Source organism: Miscanthus floridulus, chromosome 17, assembly GCF_019320115.1.
Source record: "Miscanthus floridulus cultivar M001 chromosome 17, ASM1932011v1, whole genome shotgun sequence".
Taxonomy (NCBI): domain Eukaryota; kingdom Viridiplantae; phylum Streptophyta; class Magnoliopsida; order Poales; family Poaceae; genus Miscanthus; species Miscanthus floridulus.
This window is the reverse complement of record NC_089596.1, coordinates 58100840-58123302: the sequence shown is the minus strand read 5'-3', so window position 1 is coordinate 58123302 and position 22463 is coordinate 58100840. Positions and strand designations below refer to the sequence as shown.

The 22463-nt window shown below is 39.4% G+C and overlaps 1 pseudogene; it reads right to left on the bottom strand.

Moving 5' to 3' along the window:
* Nucleotides 1–1592: 1592 nt before the first annotated feature.
* LOC136515655 (uncharacterized) lies at nucleotides 1593–8260 on the bottom strand (annotated as a pseudogene).
* Nucleotides 8261–22463: the final 14203 nt, after the last annotated feature.

Here is a 22463-nt window from a genome sequence, read left to right as displayed (position 1 = left end):
TATTCCACATCAAAAAGAAATGCTACAACAAAAAATTGAAATGCTTCGCAAGCAATGAAGGCTTACCAGAGAGTTTGAAGATATCATAGGCAACAGCTTGACAATAGAAGAGTTTGATTACAAACTAGAAACAAACAAGCTTTTTGGGTCTTGCATTGTCTATGGAGAAAGATGATTTCAGATTACAAACTAGAAACAAACAAGTACTTCAACAAGATGTGGGAAATGAGGGAAAGATTTGTACCTGTGTACTTCAAAAATGATTTCTTCCCATTTTTGCAGAGCATAGGTAGAAGTGAGGGCACAAATGGAAGATTCAAAGATAATGTAGGACCTACATACAGCATCACAAGCTTTTTGAAAGAATACGAGAGAATAGTAGAAGTAATAAACATAGTAGAAGCCAGAGAAGACGATGCAAACATGCAGAAAAACACCGAAACATATGGAATTCGAATACAACATTGAACTACAGGCAATGGAGATGTACAACAGGAACATATTTAGTAGTTTCATGTTATAACTAAGAGCTACAACAAGACTAAGTTATAGAGAAATGGAGCAAAAATGATAGTATGAGGTATGGAAGAAGACAAATCAAGTACACAACAAACATAGAACAAGAAAGTACATAGTGCTCATAGACCTGACACATGGAAGAGAAGATTATAGCTACATATGCGGGAAATTCAATAAAGATGGAATCCTTTGCTCTCATATCCTCAAAATATTAGTAGAAACAAAAGTAAGATTCCAGAGAAATATATAATAGATAGGTGGAGGAAACAGGAAAGAAAAACAAACCTGAAGAGGGTGGTAGCAATAAAAACAATAGATGACATTCTCAGATTCAACATCCTATCAAGGAAAGCAGCACAGTTAACTTCAAAAGGAGCTACAAAAGAAGAAGCAATGGAATATCTACTGGATGAGTTCACAAGAATTGAAAAAAAATCTAGACATCATATTATCATAAGGAAATACAACTATACCTAAAGTGACAGAAGCAGCTGAACCATCTAGAGTAGGAAATGATAATGCACAGCAAATAGCTATTCAGATGAATCAAAATTCAGATGATGAATCAAGAATGCAAGACCCAAAAAGCATAAAGAATAAAGGGAGACCACCAAAACCAAAAAGATGGAAAGCAATAGTCGAACAAGAAAGGGAGAAGACAAAGGTAAAAACAAAAGAAGACTAAGAAAGCAGAAACATCAAGTAATATTACCAAATTACATATATATAGAATACTAAATGGAGTGATATACTAATAAGAATTAACACATTACAGGTCCCAATGGAAAAAACAAGAAGAAGATGAGAAGATCAACAATCAATACAGAAACATGAAGCAAATGGAGCATTCTAGGGAAAGCAAGCCACAAAAACAACATTGAAGACACAGAAGAATAGAATCTAGAATATTATACCATCTAGAGAACATAGTACTTTAGAGAGAGGATTTATGTTTTAAGTTCTACCCTATTACAGACATCTCCATATGAACATTGCAATGTAATAACCATTTCTACATCTTTGTAAGTTCCTGCGAACATGTCAGCTATATGTAAAGCAGAAGACGACGATGCCTACATGTCTTGACCATCCTGTCATGTTTATAATATAACCACCATATTAAGAACTAATACAAAGACATACAAAAAATAATAAAAGTATACAAAAAAATACCTCAAAGTGGTAACTGGTAACAAGTTCCTTCCAACCAGTATTCTTGGGAGAGAAAAGAAGATCATTAGCAAGCTTAATGCTCAAATTTGGAATGTCAGAAGCCTTGAACAGAGTGAAGAGTGAACCCCAAGGTGATTTCCAATGCTCAAGAAACATCATCACATAGACACCAGAATTAGAACTACATAAAAAATATAAGTATGAATTAATAAGGTTTATAAAAACTAAAATATTAGATTAATCAATAATCTAGAGAATAGATTACATTATTAAAGAGATAGAATAAAGTTGAACAATGATATAAAACACCCAAATAAAAAATGAGACAATCTATACAAAAACACTTACAAATTATCTGCATGCTGCTTGGAACATATGGATAAACCACCTTGTACATATTGAAACCCATATCAATCAAACCAAACTTCTTCCACCAATACTTGAAATTTGGAATCTACAAAAAATCTTAATAAGAATAATGAAAAATATAAAATAGAACAAATTAATAAAACAAAGAAATACAATAGCAGCTAAATGCATACCAATTTATCCCTAGCTTCATCCTGGTATTCATCTTGTAATCCATAGTAAGAATCCAAGAAAACAAATGAGCGTTCCTTTATATCAACGACAAAAACAAACCAGTGCTCATCATAGTAACATGGAAAATACAACTGCAAACAAAAAATTAGATACAAAGATAAACAAAAAAGAAAACAAAAGAAGAGCAATGTTTTGTTTTTGTCTTTACCAAATTACAGCAATAAAGAGGCTTGTTCCTAGAAGATTTCATAAAAGCTCTACTCAAGGGATCTTCATTTGCACTGTCTGGATCTTTGAAAAGTTGATCCTACAAGAAATAGAAAATAAAAAAAGAGACAAAACAAATGTAGAAAACAAATTAAAGAAAATAAAAACACTTACACTAATATTAGAGAAGAAGTAGTGGCATTTCGAAACATCAGGATGACTAGAAGGCAGAGAATACTATTGGTAGCAAAATGCATCAATAACAAAGTTGTTTACAATACCACTAGGCTTCAAAGATTCTCCAAGGGACCAAAAAGTGCATCGAACCCCACCAAAAAAATAGCATCATCACTGTAGTAAGATTAAACAAAAATAATAGTAAAAAACAAAAATTAGATAACACAAATAATAAAATAAAACAATACAAACATATAAACATAGGAAGACACAAAAAGGTAAATAATCAACACATACCCACTATTAGGCGACATAGCCAAGTTACAAATAGCCTTGTAATTCTTAATCTAAGACTTGTCCAATTTAAATTTAGGCCTTTTAATCTCAAACTCATCACTATAGAAACGAATGGGCTTAACAGTCCTCCTAGGACCATGAACAGGAACGTTCCCACCAGTAGAAGAATCTGACACCTTGAAATCAGATTTACTAGAAGATCCAACAAGTTGGTTGGGCGACAGAGTTGGATAACCACGAATCTTGGATAAAGATTTACGAGGAGTGAGTAAACCAGAACTTGAATTCTATAACTTAGAATTATAAACAACTTCTGATTTCTTGCCCATCAACCTGAGCTTCTGAGATAGAGATGTTGAACCAACAATAGCAACCTTCGGAGATGACAACTACATTAAAAAGAAAATTAAAACAAAAAATAAAAGTAAAAGATACAAAATATAAAAATTCATATGAAAATAATAAGTAAATACTTACAATAACAGGAGCAACAACAGAACAACCAACCTTAGAAGAAGAATGCGACAGAGATTTAGGAGGCAACTTCTTTGATAGATTAGGAGTTATGTGAGGAGACTCATCATTAGAAAATGAGAGAGTTTGCATAACTATAGGAGCCAGAAACAAAATAATAATAATAATAATAATAAATAAATAAAAATATAATAAGACTAACAACCAAAAATTTAGAGATAAAAACAAAATTTAAAAAAAATATAAACTTACACGAATGTAATGATCTGGAGACAAAACTGGATCAACTTCAGGATCAATATCATTATGTTTGCCAACATCAATAACATCATCAACACCATGACCAGGAACAGTCAGATGAGAACTTTTAAGAACAGCATCAACTTGACGAACACTTTTAGAAGACACAACATATGGCTAAGAAAAACCTTTTTCAGGAACATCTGAAGACAATCTAACTTTGTTCAAAATAGATGAAGAAACAGCTAGAACAAAAACGATGAAAAAATGAGACCATATAATATTACTAATAAAATACATGAAAAAAATAAAAATTACATAACTCATGTTTCAAAGATGATCCTAAAGGAGCAACATTTGAAAGACCTTGAGTTCCAAATTTAGATGTACTTGCAGGGTCAACTAATAAGAACATACAGAATAATGAAATAAGACAAATAAACAGAAAATAAAAACAAAAGCAAATAAAAAATAAAACAACTTACTAGGATCCTTAGCAGAAGAAGCTCTAGCAACTTTATCAACATTAGGCTACAATTAAAAATAATCACCAAAAAAATTGAAAAGCAAATAAACTGAAAAGAAAACAAAATTAATTAAAGTACAAACAAATGGAATCATACCTCAGAGACATGAGCTTCATGAACAACATTATTATGCTCTGATGAAGTAGGTATCATAGGAGAAGCAATAGGATCATCAGAAGAGTTATCATAGTCAGCAAACAACTTCAAGACTTGAAGAACTAATTCCCTTGGCTTTGACTTCAAACCATAAACATGAGCCATCAATTTCGTGAACAAGGTCTTGAAATCATCAGGAAGGTCACCAAGAGAAACCAGATCAATATGAATTGGAGAAAGACAACTCTTGCAATGATCTTCAATCATAGACACCACACTAGCTTTCAAAATATCAGTAACATCACAACCACAAACTTCTTCAAGTTTAGACAAGAACTGAAGATCATCAGATGGCTCAGCACCTTGTTGAGCAGTAGCAACCTATAAAACACAAACACCTAAATAGGTAAAAAATAAAACAAAACAAACCTTGTAATAGCATGTCTTCTCGAAATCAAGAAGAGGCCTCATACCATAAATAGAAGGAGATTTTAGATCGAGATCAGAAAAATCTTTGATCATATTCTGCTTCCAAACTTCAGTTCGAGGAAAGGAATCAGATACTCGATGATGAGAGAAATCAACATGATTCAAGTACATAACCTAGCAAAAAATAATAAAAAATTAAAAAGTAGAAACAAAAGGAACTAAATAATGTAAACAAAGGGAGATTAACATGAATAAACAAATAAGATAATACAATGGACAACATATAGCAAACACTTATAGCTAGATAGAACATACAACCATGAAGTGTTGCTAAACATTTCTGACCTTCTTTATTTCCTCTAGTGAAACTCTTAACACCATCAAGCATCCAATGCAACACAAACCCAGACCAATCATAAGAACTAATATTCTCAATGTCTTCAAAAACACCAAGGTAGCGAGAACTAGGAACGAGATTAAAATTGGGACAAAGAAAACAATACAGAGCCATAACCATGAAATATATCAATACTTGTTCATCACTCAGATCATCACCCTTAAGCTTATCAGCAAAGAAAGATACTTAAGGCAAAGAAGACTTATCAATCTTAAATAGAACAACAGATTTGCCAGTAGAGTAATTAGAAGGAAAGGTGTGACACCAAAAGGGATACCAAGAACAAGGTTCACATATTTTGCGGTCAATGATATAACCTTGCCATGAACCATAAGATCACCAGACTTGCACTCAACTAGAGAAGCCAACCACTTAGTAAACTTCTTAGGGACAAAGCACTTGTCCAAAAGTAGAAGCGATCCAAAACCATATCTCCTAATAACATCCTTTTGAGCTTCAGACATAGAACCAATGACAGTAGCAAATTTTGTGACAGACTACCTAGTGAACCCATCAGATGAATGAGAACTAGATTTCCTTTGCTTGGACTATAATAAAAGAGCAAATAAATAAATAAGAAAAAACAATGCTTCAAAATTAAAAATGAACAAAATAAAAAAAACATGCAAGCAACAGCCAAAGAAAAAAGTATATGCTACTAAGAGGTACCAAATTAATGAACATAGAAAAGAAACAACTATATCAAAATAAACCAAATCTGAACTTCACACAGACTAATCAACTGAAATTAACACAGAACGGAGATACTAAAAATGAAACAACTAAAGTCTAAAAAATGAAAGCGCTAAACAGTTTATCAGGAAGTGAAATATAACTAAACATATGCACGAACCTTAAACTAAACTATACAAATTTTTAAAAAAAAGTATAACTGATAAACTAAAATAAGAAACTAAAAAATAAATTAGTAAATTTGCCGCACTAGATCAATGCAACAAAAAACAACCTAAAGTTATAATAACATTGCAAACTAAAACTACTAATTAGCACAAAAGAAAGTATGTAGAAGACAAAGAGAAAAAACAAAAACAAAAGCTACTATGACCAAAAGATAATGATCAACATAGGAGCAACACAAGCATCAAACATATAAGAAAACAGAACATCACAAAAGAGTAAATAACTATACTATCAAAAAGTAGATTAAAAAAATAAACCTAATACCTCAGCTAGCAAAGCCAGAGTCATTTTATGCTTCAAAGCCTTGATTTTCTTGAATTGAAAGAATGAAAAAAGGTTAGACAGATCAACAAAAGGACAAAGAGAGAGAGAGAAAACCATACATCTCTCAAACACTTTTGATATAGAATATGGTTCACATTTCTGATAGGTGAACCCCCAGAGGATGAATCCTAAAAAAAGAAACATATATTAATAATTAAATATGAAATTATGTAAAAAAAGGGAGCAAAATGATAACCCTGAAACTAACAGAAAATAAGAATAAACTAACCTCAGATAACATATCATCATCAGAACATGATTTATCATGAAAAACATCATCATTGACAAATTGGGAACATGACTTCTTCACTCTCACTATCTTCCAAATCATCAATTTCACCATGAAAAGAAACATCAGGAACTTGACACCTCTTTCTGAGTCTAGGATCCATCTACATTAACATAATTAACATATGATCAAAACAAAAATAAAAAAAGAGCCAAACTAAATATACAGAAAAACTCTAAAAAAATCAAATAAATACATGGATAAAAAAGACTCGTATAATAAAATAGATTTCAAAGACCTACTGTCAAAGCAAACATAAATAATTTTTTAGCTACTCCTCACAAAAAGACTGAGTACAAGAAACATGCTGAAAAAAGAAGAATGAATATGCATGACTATCATTGAGTGTTCTGTCAACAAACTACTGAAGAAAAAGTAATACATATCCTACTCTACTGCACATTTGGTAAAGATTGCTGACCAACCTGAATTTTCAGTATGCAAAAAAGCTCAGAACAACCCTGATAGAATACTGAAACTATACTAACAATTAAACTATACTAACAGGGGACAACCAGAAAATAATAAGACTGAAAAAATATACTAGGCAGTTCAAATTAACATTAAACATCATAACTATTTAGAGTACACATAAACAAGGATAATCTATAGTTTAGAAAAGTAATCACAACATGAATTCAGCAAACTAACACAATAAAAATTGACAAACTAACATAATAAATTTTGACAACAAGTAAACAAATACACTAATCACATAACTAATTGACTGAACATGAGCAGTAAGGTTTTAGATCAGGATGAGAGAACCACCTACCTTAGGGCAGGCACCAATCCAATCTCTCAAGAATAGCACATCCTAGCTCCACATCGACAAACACATACAGATAGATGGACGAATATAAATGGTCAGAATAGATAATGTAGATAAGTTAGGGTTCAAAAACAAAATAGAATAACAACAACGACCCCTAGCAACGAAGACACTGCAAGTTCTAGATCTAGTCATCTAGTGAACAGCATCATAACCAAGGCACGTGGCGACAAAAAGGGGAGAACGACAATCAACCAAATCAAAGATGAAACAAATGAAACATGATTCAGAATACGTACGCAAACATCATAAATCAAACATATCAATGGAAGAAATCGAGAGATTGAGGAAGAAATGATGAACCCTAGCACGTCGCCTCCCGTTGCCTCAAGCCACCTTGCGTCACCACTCGGAGCACTACAGCTAGACGAGCAGTTGAAACGCTTGCGAAATAAAAGTAGCGGATGCAACACTTCCATTCCAAACGAGAAAATAAAGGCACGATTCCCAAAAATGCAAACAGGAGGCACCAACATGAGAGACCCACAAGTCAGCGACAAATAAAAACCAAAAAACACAGACGTAGCGGATGACAGGGAAGACAGATCGAATGGATGAGAATTCGAGTGAGCAGCAAACAGATTTCACTAGGTGACAGATAGATTTGTCGTTGCGATAATCTTTGCTACTGACTAGTCGGCGTGCTGAACCCTCCTCCCCACTATTTATCTTCCTCCCTCCACTGCTCAATTTGGCCCAGCGCGGCCTAGCAGCCCACGAACGCTCCTGTGCCTCCACCCGAGCTTGCCGGCGCCGCCCTCGTCTCCATCTCCGACACCCCCGCCCAAGCTCGCTGACGGCGCCCTTGTCTCCATCTCTGGTGTCTCTATCCCTCCCTCGTCTCCAACTCTGGCGGGCTTAGTGTAAGGTCGAGATGGTGGACTAGAGGGGGGTGAATAGTCCTTTTTATAATTAATCGCGTCGGCTAACCGAAACAAGTGCGGAATTAAAACTATTGGTCTAGCCAAGACTACACCCATCTATCTATGTTCTCTAGCACCTTCCAAAGATACTAATTAAGCAACAAAGGTGCCGGTCTAGCTAGAGCTCACATAACCAATTCTAGAAGCAAGATCACACAAACTTATGCCACTAGTACTTTAAGCAACAAGGGAGCTCCTACACAAACTAGTAAACAAAAGCACAAAGCTACCTAAGCTTACTAGCAATGCTCAATAACAAGGCAACCAATGCCAAATTAGAGAGCACAATTACTTAGCTACACAAACTAAGCAATGTGACTAACAAGGTTACACAAACCAAATTAGCCACGCAAGGAAGCTACTTCTATGCTACATAAGCAAGAAGGTAACTAGTAAGCTACATAAGCTAACTAATTACAAGAGCAACTACACAAGCACAATGTATATGAAAGTAAGTACAAGCTTGTGTAACGAGGATGCAAACCAACATGAAGAACAAGGTTGACATGGTGATTTTTCTCTCGAGGTTCACATGCTTGCCAACACGCTAGTCCCTATTGTGTCGACCGCTCACTTGGTGGTTTGGTGGCTAATTGGCATCACCCGCCAAGCCCGCACGTCGGGCACCACAAGAATCTACCCCATAAGTGAGGGTAGTTCAATGACATGCTTTACTAGAGTTAATCTTCGCGGCTCCCACGCGGCGAGCACAATGCCCCTCACAAAGCTCTTCTCCGGAGCACCGTACAAGCTTCTTGCGGGCTTCGACGGAGACCACCACCAAGCCGTCTAGGAGGTGGCAACCTCCAAGAGTAACAAGCACCACCGGCTTGCAACTCGATCACCTTGTGCCACTCGATGCAACCTCATGATACAATCGCACTAGAATCGCTCTCTCACACAATCGAATGATCACTATCAAGCATATGTGAGATGGAGGGCTCCCAAGCACTCTCAAGCATGGACATAAAATCCCCTGAGGTGCTTAGCACCAGCCATGGCCGAGGCCACCTTCTATTTATAGCCCCATGGGCTAAACTAGCCGTTACCCCTTCACTGGGTAAAACTCGAGATGACCGGACGCTCCGGTCGTATCAACCGGACGCAGGACCTCAGCGTCCGGTCAACGGATGCTCGCCACATGTCACCTCCATTTAACCTCAGTCACTTGATCTCAATGGTCAAGTGATGACCGGACGTAGCTGCTCAAACTGACCGGACACAGCAACCCCAGTGTCCGGTCGTTTTCAGTAAGGTACTAGTCGCGACCGGACGCGTCCGGTCGGTCATGATCGGACGCAGCATCAGCGTCCAGTCCTTCTCCACCTTCTCTATGTCGCCTATGTCACCGTAAGTCAGTCTGACCGGACGCACCCTGCCAGTGTCCGGTCGAAGACCGATGCCTGCATGCTCTCTGCCGCCACTGACCGAACACAGGACCCCAGCGTCCGGTCCACTCTGTGAGACCCTATCATTTCTGTATAGGGCGCTGGTGGAGTTCCTGGCCCTTCTCGCCTCCGTTTCATCGCCGAGTTGATTCACATCAACTCCAACTTCATCTCTTTTGTAAATGTGCCAACACCACCAAGTGTACTCCACCATGTGTATGTGTGTTAGCATTTTCACAATCATTTTCCAAAGGATTAGCCACTCAACTTGCCACACCACTCAATCCTAGCGACGATGCAAAGTTAGATCACTCGAGTCGCACTAGATGACCGATATGCAAACAAGTTTACCCCTCTTGATAGTACGGCCATCTATCCTAAACCCGGTCATCAACTTCTCTACACACCTATGACCGGTGAAATGAAATGCCCTAGGATATACCTTTGCCTTGCGCATTCCATTCCATCTCCTCCAATGTCGATGCAACACATGCACCAACACGATCAACAATGATATGATCCACTTCATATCATCACATGATCTTGTTGGTTCATCGATCTTGACCTCACTTGCTTTTCACCGTTGTCTTCGTCCATCGGCGCCAAGTCTTGCTTAAGCTTCACCGCCACGCGGTCCATCGCTCCAAAGCCTCCAACTTGCCCTTCACGCTTGCAACCGGTCCATCAAGCCAAGTCTTGTCTTGATCTTCTCCACCTTGATCACATGACTTAATGTCATGTCTCATTTGAGATGAGCTCCTTCATCATCACATGTGTGAGCTTTGCAACATCTCCAAGCCATTTTCACCTTCATGGCATATGTTGCTCACACACATGTACCTGTGGACTAATCATCTGTGTATCTCACATAAACACAATTAGTCTACCTAGGTTGTCACTCAATTACCAAAACCACACAAGGACCTTTCACTTAGAAGGAAGGGGGTCGGGGAGGGGGGGGGAGGCAGGAAATAAGCCAGGCGGTGGGGATGGTGGCCGGGTGGTTTAGGGGAGCTAGTGGCGGCTACGGCGGTCAGGCCAAGCTAGGGCAGGGGTGTCACGGCTCGCCGGTGAGCATGGCCATAGCGCCGGTGGGAGTAGGGCGAGGGAGGGGAAGAAGGAGGCCATCGTGGCCGCGCTAGGGTTCGCCGAAGCTCCGTGACATCGGCCCTGGCGGCGGAGCTCCGACGAACCCTAGCACGGCCGTGGCGGTGGGCATCGAGGCAGCAGGGTGGCGCCGGCGCATTGGAAGGAAGAAGCCGTGGGTGGCGGTGGTGATCGCGAGGAAGAAAGCGAGGGCGCGTGTTGGTGGGTTGTAGTGGGTCACGTGGAGCAGGGTGAGGCACAATGTCATCCTGGTCAGCGGGCAGCTTGGCGCCCCTGGTCTGCGCATAGGATGCACCAAGAGTTTGGGCCTCCGGATGGAATCGATTAATCGTACGGTCTTAAGCGACTGAGTGAATCCTTACTGCCGTCCGGCCATATATACATGCAAAGCAATACAAACTGGGCCTTCTGAGATTTTTTTTTTATCATAGGGCCTTCTGTGTTGGTGTGATCCATGGGTAATGAATGGGCCTACTTGATCAAAGGCCACACCAGAAAGCCTCAATTTCATGTGGACTGACTCCTATCAGAGCTCATGCATCTCTGTCAATGTGTCAGGTGTGTCATGCAAATCACTGCTTTCTTTTCATAAGTATAAGTGTGTGTGTGTGTTATTTTGTAGCCGGAAAACTTAGTTCCTTTTCGAAGAAGCACATCTTAAAATTGACAAAGTCACTACGTAAACCTCGTATTAACTTCATTATTCTCTTCCAACAAGAATAACATCATTTCTTTCTAGAACAAATCCAAAAAAAAATACTATCACTCGTATCATGCACGTTCCATTTGCATTTTTTTCTTTAAAGACTCTTTTCTTAACAAAATATAAAGAACTTTTAGCACATTTATCTTCACAAAGATTTGATGATAACTAGTCTTTTTGACCCTAATGTAAGAAGTGGGAATTTATTTATATGCTTTAAAGTAACATGTATTATAATTTTTTTTGTGACTACATGGTACAACACAAACACTCACAATATGTACGCACTCACCCCTATGAATACTATTATATGCACACTACCTTGAAATAGCTAGATTAATTGTCAATCAGAAATTGTTGTTTAGCTATAATGTTAGTTTTTTCAGCATCAAGGCGACTGACACAGCCATCACGCGCTATGTGTTTTTAGTGCTTAAAATATTATATATATACTAATGGACTAGCTTAGTGTCTTTAATTTCTACGTTCCTAGTGCGACTAACGCATAGTAGCCTACTATGTATGAGATTAGTTTTAGCCAACTTGTAAGTATAATATAATTTTAGTCGTGGAGTGAAGGGGCGGCATCAGGCCATCAATTTTAGAGGATCTTTGCCATTCACTTTTTGCTCATTTTCCTTGGATTCTGTCAAGGTCCGCAAACAGTTTGATACCCGTGAACCATATTGTCCTCTCTTTTGGAAATTGCGATACATACATCTGAAAGTTGTAATAAATGGAAAGGGCCTTTGACCATCTATCCTCTTTCCAAAGGAAGGAGCCTCGGAAAAAATTACATATACCCCATCAGTCTTGTTGTACAGTGCATTGTAACATTTGAAATTTGTTCTCCAATACGAGGGATTTCAGAAATAAAAAGATAATATTTACTAAATAAAAATACTTAATTTGGTACTTGCCATATTTTTATGTAAGGGGAATGAGAATCCACCCTTTAATCATGCAAAATATAATTGGATTTCAATAAATTAGAAAGTTAAGTGCGGATATATACATCTATTGCACTCTCCCTTATTTTGTCTGAAATAGATAGAATACGCTATATTTCAGGACAGAGGGAGTACATATCAAAAAGAAAAGGGGTTGTTATATTTCATATGCCTGAATTTTCAGGCAACAATCTTCGACAATCAACTTGTACAATTAAAAAAGATAATTTACTTTTTTCTATAATTCAATGATAACAAAATTACATATTGCCTGAATAACAACAAAAAAAAATCAGACAGAAGTGAAAAGAAAAAAAAAGATGTCCTCTAAGAACAATTGCCTTCCTTTAAGAACAATAGGACAAAAAAGAGAGGTACAAAACTTATCTCAAGGTAGGTTCATTCAACTATATTCCGTCCGTCTCTAAATAACTGTCGTTTTTATTTCCCAAGAAATAAGTTTGACTAAATATATATAAAAAATAATAATATTTATGGTACAAAACTGATATCATTATATAGATCGTTGAATCTATTTTTATAATAAATTTATTTGGAGATACAAAATGTTGCACGTATTTTCTACAAATCTACGGCACGGAAACAAAAAAAAAGACAGTTATTTAGGGACGGAAGAGTAACAAATAGCTTATATGGCATATAATGCCTTGTTCCCATAGGTTTAAATGGGGTATATATATTTGTGCGGCTCTAAGTATGATTCACCGTTTTTCTTACATTATTACTTTCAAATTAGGTGGAAAATAGGATTAGGAGAGTTGGAGGATGAACTAGAGTTCGTTGTGTTCTCCTCCTGCTGAAACTGCACACATCTGATAATGCAGGAGTGACTCCAGGTTCACCTGGAGTCTCCATCCGGGCTATCTCTCTCGAATCTGAAGGGGTTGGATTGGTTCTATTATGTACCGTAGCTATCAAATGATGAAGTCGAGGGATGCTAGTGACTTACTGAAGCGGTCATGAACAGGATCATTTTCCCATTTGACAATGATCAGCAATTAAGACCTGCGTACTCGCTTTTTCTTGTGGGGCTAAAACATTATAGGGAACAGGATGTATCCTGAAGATTGTATATAAGCTCTGAATTACACTTGGGATAACTTGCAGAAATGAAAAGGTATCGACAGGTTGCATAATGAATGAAGAACATATGATTCAGGTGCTAAATACTAATAAAGATAAAGGATCAGGAACTGTAGCGGTCCCGTCAACGGCCCATTGGCATCCAAGCTATATATTCCCCTGACTCCTATCCTAGAGCATGATCTGTAACACAAACTAGAAAGAAAGAACGCATCATAAGCTGCAAATCTGCAATGCCCCCAATCCATGAGGCAAAGTTTTGTGCTATGGCAGAAGGCATCCTCATCACCAACAGTGCAAGTGCGGTGGTACGGTGTGTGCGTAGCTTGCAAGGCTACCAAGACGAATTGTGCCTTTTCTTGCATCGATTGGCATGCCATGCCATGCATCGTGGATTTCCCCTGCTAGTTGCTAACTGCATCCTGCAGTTGGTGGAATGCTAGCTTTTTATTATGATCCAAAAAAAAAGCACAACCACAACGACATATGGAAATACAGTAGCTTTTAATTTCACACATGAATGAAACTGAGCAAATTTAGCCTAACTGGTTGGGTGAGAGGTATGGTCATATACCCAATCACCTAGGTTCAAGTCTTGTCTTGGACTGAATTTGGGTACCAATTTCTCTTCTTAATGAAAATAAAAAACCAGCTGGTTCCTCCTAGGTTGGATCTTGTTTTTTTAATCAATTCCAACACATGAAAATATTAGCTTTTAATAATACAAAAGTAGCGCAAAATTAAACACAGGCTTTTGATGGTCTAGTGAGCGCTATGGAATGGAATCATGGGAGCCTTCGTCGTCCTGGCAGCAGCTCGATCGATCCTGCTAATCGGCAGACATGATGACGAATTAGCACGATGGCCGTGGCGGGGCCGAAAAGCAAAGCAAAGCACAGAGACAGAGGGGGCGCATATTATTCGGTGGGTCGTCGCGTCATTACGTCCTAGTAGAGCCCTAGCAGCAGCCAGCAGCCTAGCTTAGCCGAGATTAACCACCTTTAATTAGTGGTGCCCACCAATTATATTGATTGATGCGCTAGCTTTTTATTTGTGTGCTCTGTGCGTTGCTGTGCTGTTGCGTGCAAGCATCCCCCTCCTCCTGCTCGCCTCGCTAGCTCCTGCATCACTGAATGCATGCCCCTGGTGGCCGTCTGTCTGGGCCGGGGTAATTATGTGAACACAAGAGAACAAAAAGGGACAAGAGGATCCAAACAGAGAGAAGAGGGTCAAAAAGGAAATCGTCATCTCCAGTCTATTCGTTTCGGCTTATTCGCTTGTATTTGGCTTATAATCCACGGCTTGAACAGTGTTTTTCTCTTACATCAAACCAGCCAACATTACTTTCAGTCATGGCTTATAAGCCAATTCAGCCGAAACCAACAGGCTGCCATCGCATTAGCTTGCCACCAATAGGCTGCCATCGCATTAGCTTGCCACCAATTTCCGCCGTCTACACTTGTGGCAGGCCAGTAGTATCGTATAGATTGATTGGTGGTATATATGGTAATGCTTGGGCGACCAAACACTGTAATTAGCTACGAGTAGCTTGCTAGAGAAACTATTAGAGCAAGTATAATAGTAGATTGGAAGCCCGCTGAATGCTGAGGTGGACGAAAGAGAAGAGTGGGCTGTGAACTTACAGCTGGATTAGACACAAGAATCGAAAACCATTGTGAGAGAGATAAGTAGGCTGTGTATTAATAGTGAAGAGCTAACTGCTATATAAATGGTCTGAGAGAAAGCTGGAAAGATCCTTACAGCCAGTCTGCCCGCTATATTATTAACCTTGCTCTTATGTCTCATAAACAAAACAATAGGGATCATATGCTTTCTTGTGTTCCCACGCACGGCCGGGGGGTAGATCGGATCAGATCAGATGCATGAGCAGATGAGGTCGCCGTGGTTGCGTCAGCTAGCGTGTGGTGTCAGCGTCAGTGTCACCGGGGAGAATGATTTCAGGGACGGGGCCGGCTACACATCCGCGTCGCAATGTCAACAACGGCTACGCAACTGTGCACTATTGTTTTAGGCCTAATTCGTAGCATTATTCACCTTTGCATGCATTGCGTCCGGGTCTGGGCTATCTATCTATCTTCTTCTATCTCCGTGAGCCATGAGGTGATGGCTGCCTACTGTGCCGAGGTCCTACTGGAGATAGCGTTGCTGCAAGCGTCCAGGTACAATCAACTGCACATATTCTTTTTTTTTCTCTCTTTAATTTTCTTTATTATTTGCTGAAAAGTACTTGACTTGTCTAATTGGAGAAATCGTTTTATTTATTTGAACAACTGTGGACTATCCATTACGTGCGGTTCACCAACTGAGCCTAGCTAGCTAGCTAGTTTCTTTGGTTATCCTTATATGGTGAGAAGATATCCAGCCGGAGTTTAACGCCGCCTACACTCATATTTTCCTTTATTTGTTCCAAAGAAGAAATAATAATATTAATTTTCTATCAAAATTGAACATAAACAAAGAACGGCAATGACGATGATTATTCAGTATGTTTGCATGGAGTTCAGGAAGCTATCAGGCTGGGAATCACTGAGATCGTGCTAGAAACAGATGCTAGTCAAGTCAAGCAGGCTTTCTATTCAGATGACTTTGATGATAATGCTGTTGGTTGGCTGATCGCTGAGCTCAAGTTCTTGGTGCTTGTTAATTTCGGCCCCATTCGCGTGTCCTTAAACCCGACTTGGTCCGCTTCTTTTTTCATCCGGAATAGTGTTTTTCTCTCACAAATTTCTCCAGCATTCCTCCAAACCATCCAAATTCCTTCGAGCGAACAGGCCCTTCAGTCGTTTCTGTTGTGTCTCTGTATCCAGAGAGTGTAATAGGGTGGCCCATGCAATTGCCGCTAGTGGGTACGAGTGTGTTGAAGGGTTTGGGCAAATCTTAAGCTCTCCCTGATCACATTAATGTAATTGTTGCTGACGAGCTGTCAGCCATGAGTAATATATGTACCCAGATTCAAAAAAAAAAGTTTAGTAACAAAAATCCAAACATGCATCTTCTTAGAAAGACTCAATTTAATTTCAAAAGCTACCTTCCTCTGATCAATATAATTTTACTTGAGTGCAGGGAAATTTGTTGGATAATAATTCATAATATATAGTACCTACATATGTCATATGTTCGTATAGTACTTTTATAATTGGATCTACAGCGCAGTGAACAAATTGCAGTCTTAAACTTCAATGCAGCCTTCCTATTTCGTCAATTTTAGTCTACATACTACGGTGACGTGTGTGTGTGTTTTTCTATTAATTAACATTTGTAGCAACTAGCAAACCAAAACATGTACGTTCATCGGGTACACTGTAGGCATAAGCAGTTCTGCAGTAGGCTGTTGCATCTGAGGCTTTTTAGATTCAAGGCTACCAGAATGTAGTTCCAACCACTGCCTATATATAATGTAGACAAAGTATGCTCCAATCTCGTACATTTAAATGATATGATAATATTGCATTGAAAGCGAAGTATTATCAGACTGGGTTGTAAGTATACATGATAGTCGCATGGAAATCAACAAGTCCTTGATGCTCTAATAAAGAGATTCTCTTGCTTTTGGAGGAGAGCAAATAGAGAATTCCATTAATGGTTCAAAAAATGCTCAATTTCTCACCGTGGCATTGTTGTTTGGAATCAGTAAGTAACAATAAACATAGTGCACCAAAAATGGACTCCACGATGAAAGGGGAAACAGCACAATTGATTGATTCTCTCAAAGGAACAACTTGCAATGAAATAGCGAAAATTGTCCTAGCCAGTTTCCAAAGATGTTCTATCTCGAAGAACCTAGAAACTCCTGAAGGAGGCAGTCAAGGAGGCGCACCTAGTATTGTTCTAGGGTTGGCAAGCCAACCAAGAACGACCACAAACACCGCTGATATGCTTGTAGAACAACATATGGGGTTGGATACGATTAGTTCAAAGAGGAACACATAAAAGGCATGAATAAAACAAAAAAGATAAATTGATTTGATAGAGTGGATGCCCTCAATCGTTCATATATCCTTTATATTTTACAAGGTGGGGTGGATGACGAGATCCTAACATACAAGTATGTTAAGCCTCGGGTGCAATGGTTCCCGAACGAAGAAGACCCCCGACCGACCCCTTCAGGATCGCCCGGGGACTCGGGGGCTATGCCCATCGGGCATGCTCGTGCGCACCCTCTGGCAAAGAGATCCGACCGAGCCAGACTCGACCGCAGCTTCTGCCTAGGGCTCGGGGGCTTCCTCATGCCTTGGGCTCCCGATCTACGGCACCTCCATGCCTGGCTCTTGGCTCCTGTCCGGCTAACGATGCCAGTCAAGGCCCAGGCACAAGAAGACAAGCCCCAGACTACCGATGCCTAGGGGCTCCCCGACGCCGCTCCCTAGGCGTGCCCCTGCCAGCTGCTCCTCCAACAGGATCACGTTCGGGGCGTGACACAAGAAGACAAAGCTTCCCACGGCTTCCGGAGGCTTAGGGGCTTCTGGGCCCATGCGTCAGCCCCTGGAGCCGACCTCCTTTGCCACCAAGAAGACTCCAGAAGGCCTCACCCGGGGGAGGCCGGTCCAAGCCGACACCGTCTGACACACAGAGTGTCAGAATAGAGCAGTCGGATGACGCCCAGGCTTCTTTGGCTCCAAGACACCTCGACGGTCCATGACGCACCGCTGCAAGGCCCTCCTAGACTCCGGCGCATGTAGACCATAGACTAGAACCCCCAAACCACCATGTACCAGACCTATCTCGTTATATAAGGGATAAGGTCAGACCTAGGAGGGGGGAGGATCCCAATTCGATCACCAGACACTCTATTCTATTCCATCTGCCTCCGCTCTGCACCGAGAGCAAGGCAACCCGGAGAGAGACACCAAGAGCTCCTCCTCCACCGCATCCTGTGGTCACCTTCCTCTCCGACGAGGGGGAGACTCCACCGGCGATGAGACAACCATAGGATTAGCACCGAGCTAACCCTCTACCAAATATTCTTCCTTTACACTCTGTTGTAACCCTCAGATTTTGGGTGCTCTTGAGTATAAGGACCATCAGCTGCTGGACGTAGGCACCGAATTGGCCCAAACTAGGATAAACCGTTGCATCTTCTCTGCGTGATTCTTGTGTTCCTGTGTCCACCCGAGCCACCGGAGACCCCATACTCTGACACCGACTCGAACAACATACTTGTCGTGGTTCTGACCCCGCGACAGTGGGCTTATCCTGTGGAGGTTGAGATCCCTTACAAATCATGTCAAAATACAACTAAAATGGACCTGGATTGCCGAAACCGGCTTAGCCAGTTTCCACATGTTGATACTCTCCGAAGCATAATTTCCTCATTCAGAATCTAAATTTGGCATTCTATATATGCATTTCAGTCGTCTCAACAAGAGAAATGCAATGGTGAAATCCAATTTGTAAATTTAAAAACTCCCAAAATAGGCTTAGCATGTTTGTGAAAATGTCTAAGCCATTTTCCCATAAGCAGCCCAGGTTTGCCAATTTTGGTCAATTTTCAGTGTAACAATTATGACACCTGATAATTTTTTTGAGTACATAAGAAATGGGGAAATTTCATGGAATGATACCATTAGTGGGTTTGTTATGTTTTCTTGTTTGTTTATCATACTATTAATGTATCTCTATATTCTAAATTATAAGACGTTTGGGCGATTTTTCTTGATACACAACTTTTGATATGTATTTAAATATACAATATATATAAATGTATAGTAAAAATAATATATCTAGAATTTTTTTAAAATGTATAATCTGGAGCAGAAGGAGTACTATTCATTGATTAATCAACGGTTTAGCTAGATGTCTGCTATATCATCAATTTTAAGATTTGTCGGCACAGTCCTTTAAATATTCTTATAAGTAGTGTGTAGGTGCGTGCGTGCATCCGTTTGTATTGGTGAGTGTATGTAACTGAGCAGCGTGTCTGTACTTTGTTAGAAAAAAAAAGTAATATATGAATCTTGTATTGTTGTTTCAGTGAATTAATATCCTAACAAGGAACGTCCAAAGCACTAAAGCAGCTAGCGAGGAATACACATTCTCCTCTAGCATTTTTCATATATCCACGTGTCGCAACATGGTCATCTGGTGTAAAACAAAAAAAAAAAAAAACAAGCTAGAGAGCCACAAAATTGTTGGACTAAGATCTCAAACTCACGCGCTAGAAGCCAGCGAGTTAATTAGGTTAGTGAATCACTCAGCTAGATTCGCTACGTCAGCGTAATGGCTTGATTGTGCATTACTTTACAGTAAATTAGCTGCCACGTCGTCGTCTGCCACTGTGCATAAACAACTCGTAATCCTTTTGGCAGTTCTTTTCCCCTCAGCGTTGGACCTATTGACACTTCCAATAGTACCAAGTTGATAATATAAAATTTGGGGAGGGTGCACCCCTAGAAACGACCTAACTTAATGGCAGAGGAATTCCCTATCTTTTCCCTACCTGCATCAGTACTTTTGCTGTCCCTGAATGATTGACAGGAATCGGGCCATTGGTGCTGGGTAGGGACAGTCATATACTTGAAAGATCAAGCCAGAAAGAAATTCAAAAGTCTTGGTAAAAAGGAGTCAAAAATGTTTTCTGGGAGTGGCAGTGTCACTGTTAGACTTTACGGTCTGCTATATATAAACCAGTGTAGAGGCATATATTAATTAACCAAGGGTGGATTGTGATGTACCACTGACCATATCTCCAAAGTTTTATTCCAGAAGTATAGCCAAGAATATCGTCTCCAGTGAGAACTGTTGTGTTATTAGTATTTTGCAAAGAAGAATGCATGCCTTTATTTTTTTTGCCAGGCCCTTCTTTTTAGGATGATATTAAATATTGAGAGGCAAACATGCCATCTCGGCGCTTTTGAAAATTTAGAGGAAATAAAGAATAATAACTAACCATGTCATCTCACGAAAGAAATAAAACGGGATCAAACTCAATTTTGGAAAGGCGGTTGAAATCACACTCAAATTAATTATGCCATGTAGTATAAGGGTGTTCTTAACAGGATGGGACAGCAATTATCTCATACATGACATGTTATTGTCACCTCATTGTATGAACCCCACATATAAAAATGATTTTTATTCTATATCTTCTCATTTTCCTCTCTCATTCTTTACGAGGAGGCCCACAAACTATCTCGTTTTCTGAGCGAGATAGGTGTTGAGATAAAAGATAATCTCTTCCATTTTCCATCTCCTCTCTCTTCCACATCAGAAAAGTGCTGATATGGATTCCTATGAGCTAACCGAAGTGACACTGTTGGGGACGCCCTAATAAATCTGAAACCAATGTCCATAAATTGTTACTCTTTTCGAAAAAGAGTGCGCCGCATATAATTAGAACAACATAATTATATATGTCAAATAATCTGATGGGCGGCTTAAAATAGCTAGATCAAAACTTACGCATGCATTACTTCTGTATATGCTGATTTTTTTCTTTTCTTTTTCCAAAACGTAAACTCCCTGTAGCCCTAAATATAAGGCACACTACTACAATTTTCATTTTAGATAGGAAACTGATCTACTGAGGAAGCAAGAGCCCAGTCTACATGTAATCGTCTTTGTCAGGGCAAGTTGTCTCATGGATGGCTTCATGCAATGCCACATAATCATGAGACAAATGAACAACTATCTTTTAAATTGTCTTATAGTAATTACATTATTCTCAATTTAAAAAAATATGAGTTACATGGCAATATTAAATCGTATAATGGTGAAATATTTATCTCATAGTCCTAAATTTCTGGTCATGAGATGGTTGCTTCGTGAAACAACCACTTCCTTCACTCACCTTACTCTCTCTCATACACGTCATAAAAAATCCTATGCGACATTGTATGATACTGGTGACATGTAGCAACATACTCGCCCTTAATGTGGAATTCCCTGGGCGGAATCCTCAGATCTAAAAGGCTTGTCTTCAGAATGATTAAAACTACTCTTGCTGCCTGTTGGTATTTCTTAACGTCACTACTAAGAATGGAGTTACAATCCATCCCTGGCAGTGGCACCATAAATGTCTGTTGGCAATACTTAGCGACGTTACTAATAATTAGCAATGTCACTAGGTAAAGCTTTGATAGTTCCTTAACAGTTTTAGATATTTATCCGCAAGCGCACGGAGCTACCATTGTAGCATTTCACCCGAAAGTATTTAGGGTATCGTTACTTATATTTTTCCAAAGGAAGGCATTAAGGCCCCGTTCAGCTTACCCCATATCCGGCTTGTTCGACTTCTTTTTTCAGTTGGAACAGTGTTTTTCTCTCACAACATTTTAGCTAGAACAGTGTTTTTAGCCAATTTCTACCAAGATTCAGCAAGCCGAACGGGGCCTAATTGATCAAGAGTCTAGTATGGATATGAGCCCAATAATATACTTACAAGTACACCAATGTTTATAACAGGGGTAAGAATAGTATTTTCAAGATAGTGGACACACACTTGGGCATTCCTCAAAGAATAAAAGAAAAACAAAAGAATAAAAGAATAATCCTAAGCAGAGCAGGCATGTTCTAGTATAGTCATACAAAGATTAGATAATAATCATACAAGTTACATAATTAGTTTTAGTGCTAAGTGTGAAGCAGGTCGGGAGACCACCGAGTACTGGTCTGCCAATAACCTCATGTGGCATTTTAGACTCCTACACCCTAAACAAACGTGGGAGATTATAAGGAACGAACAGGGCTATCACCACCTGCCGCCTACCACCTCAACCGCGGAGAAGGAAATGTATTCACATGTCTCTCCATACTCGAGCACCACGCTCACGTACATAGAAACTACCCAAATCCCCCCGGGACTCCGACCCTACGAATCGACAAGT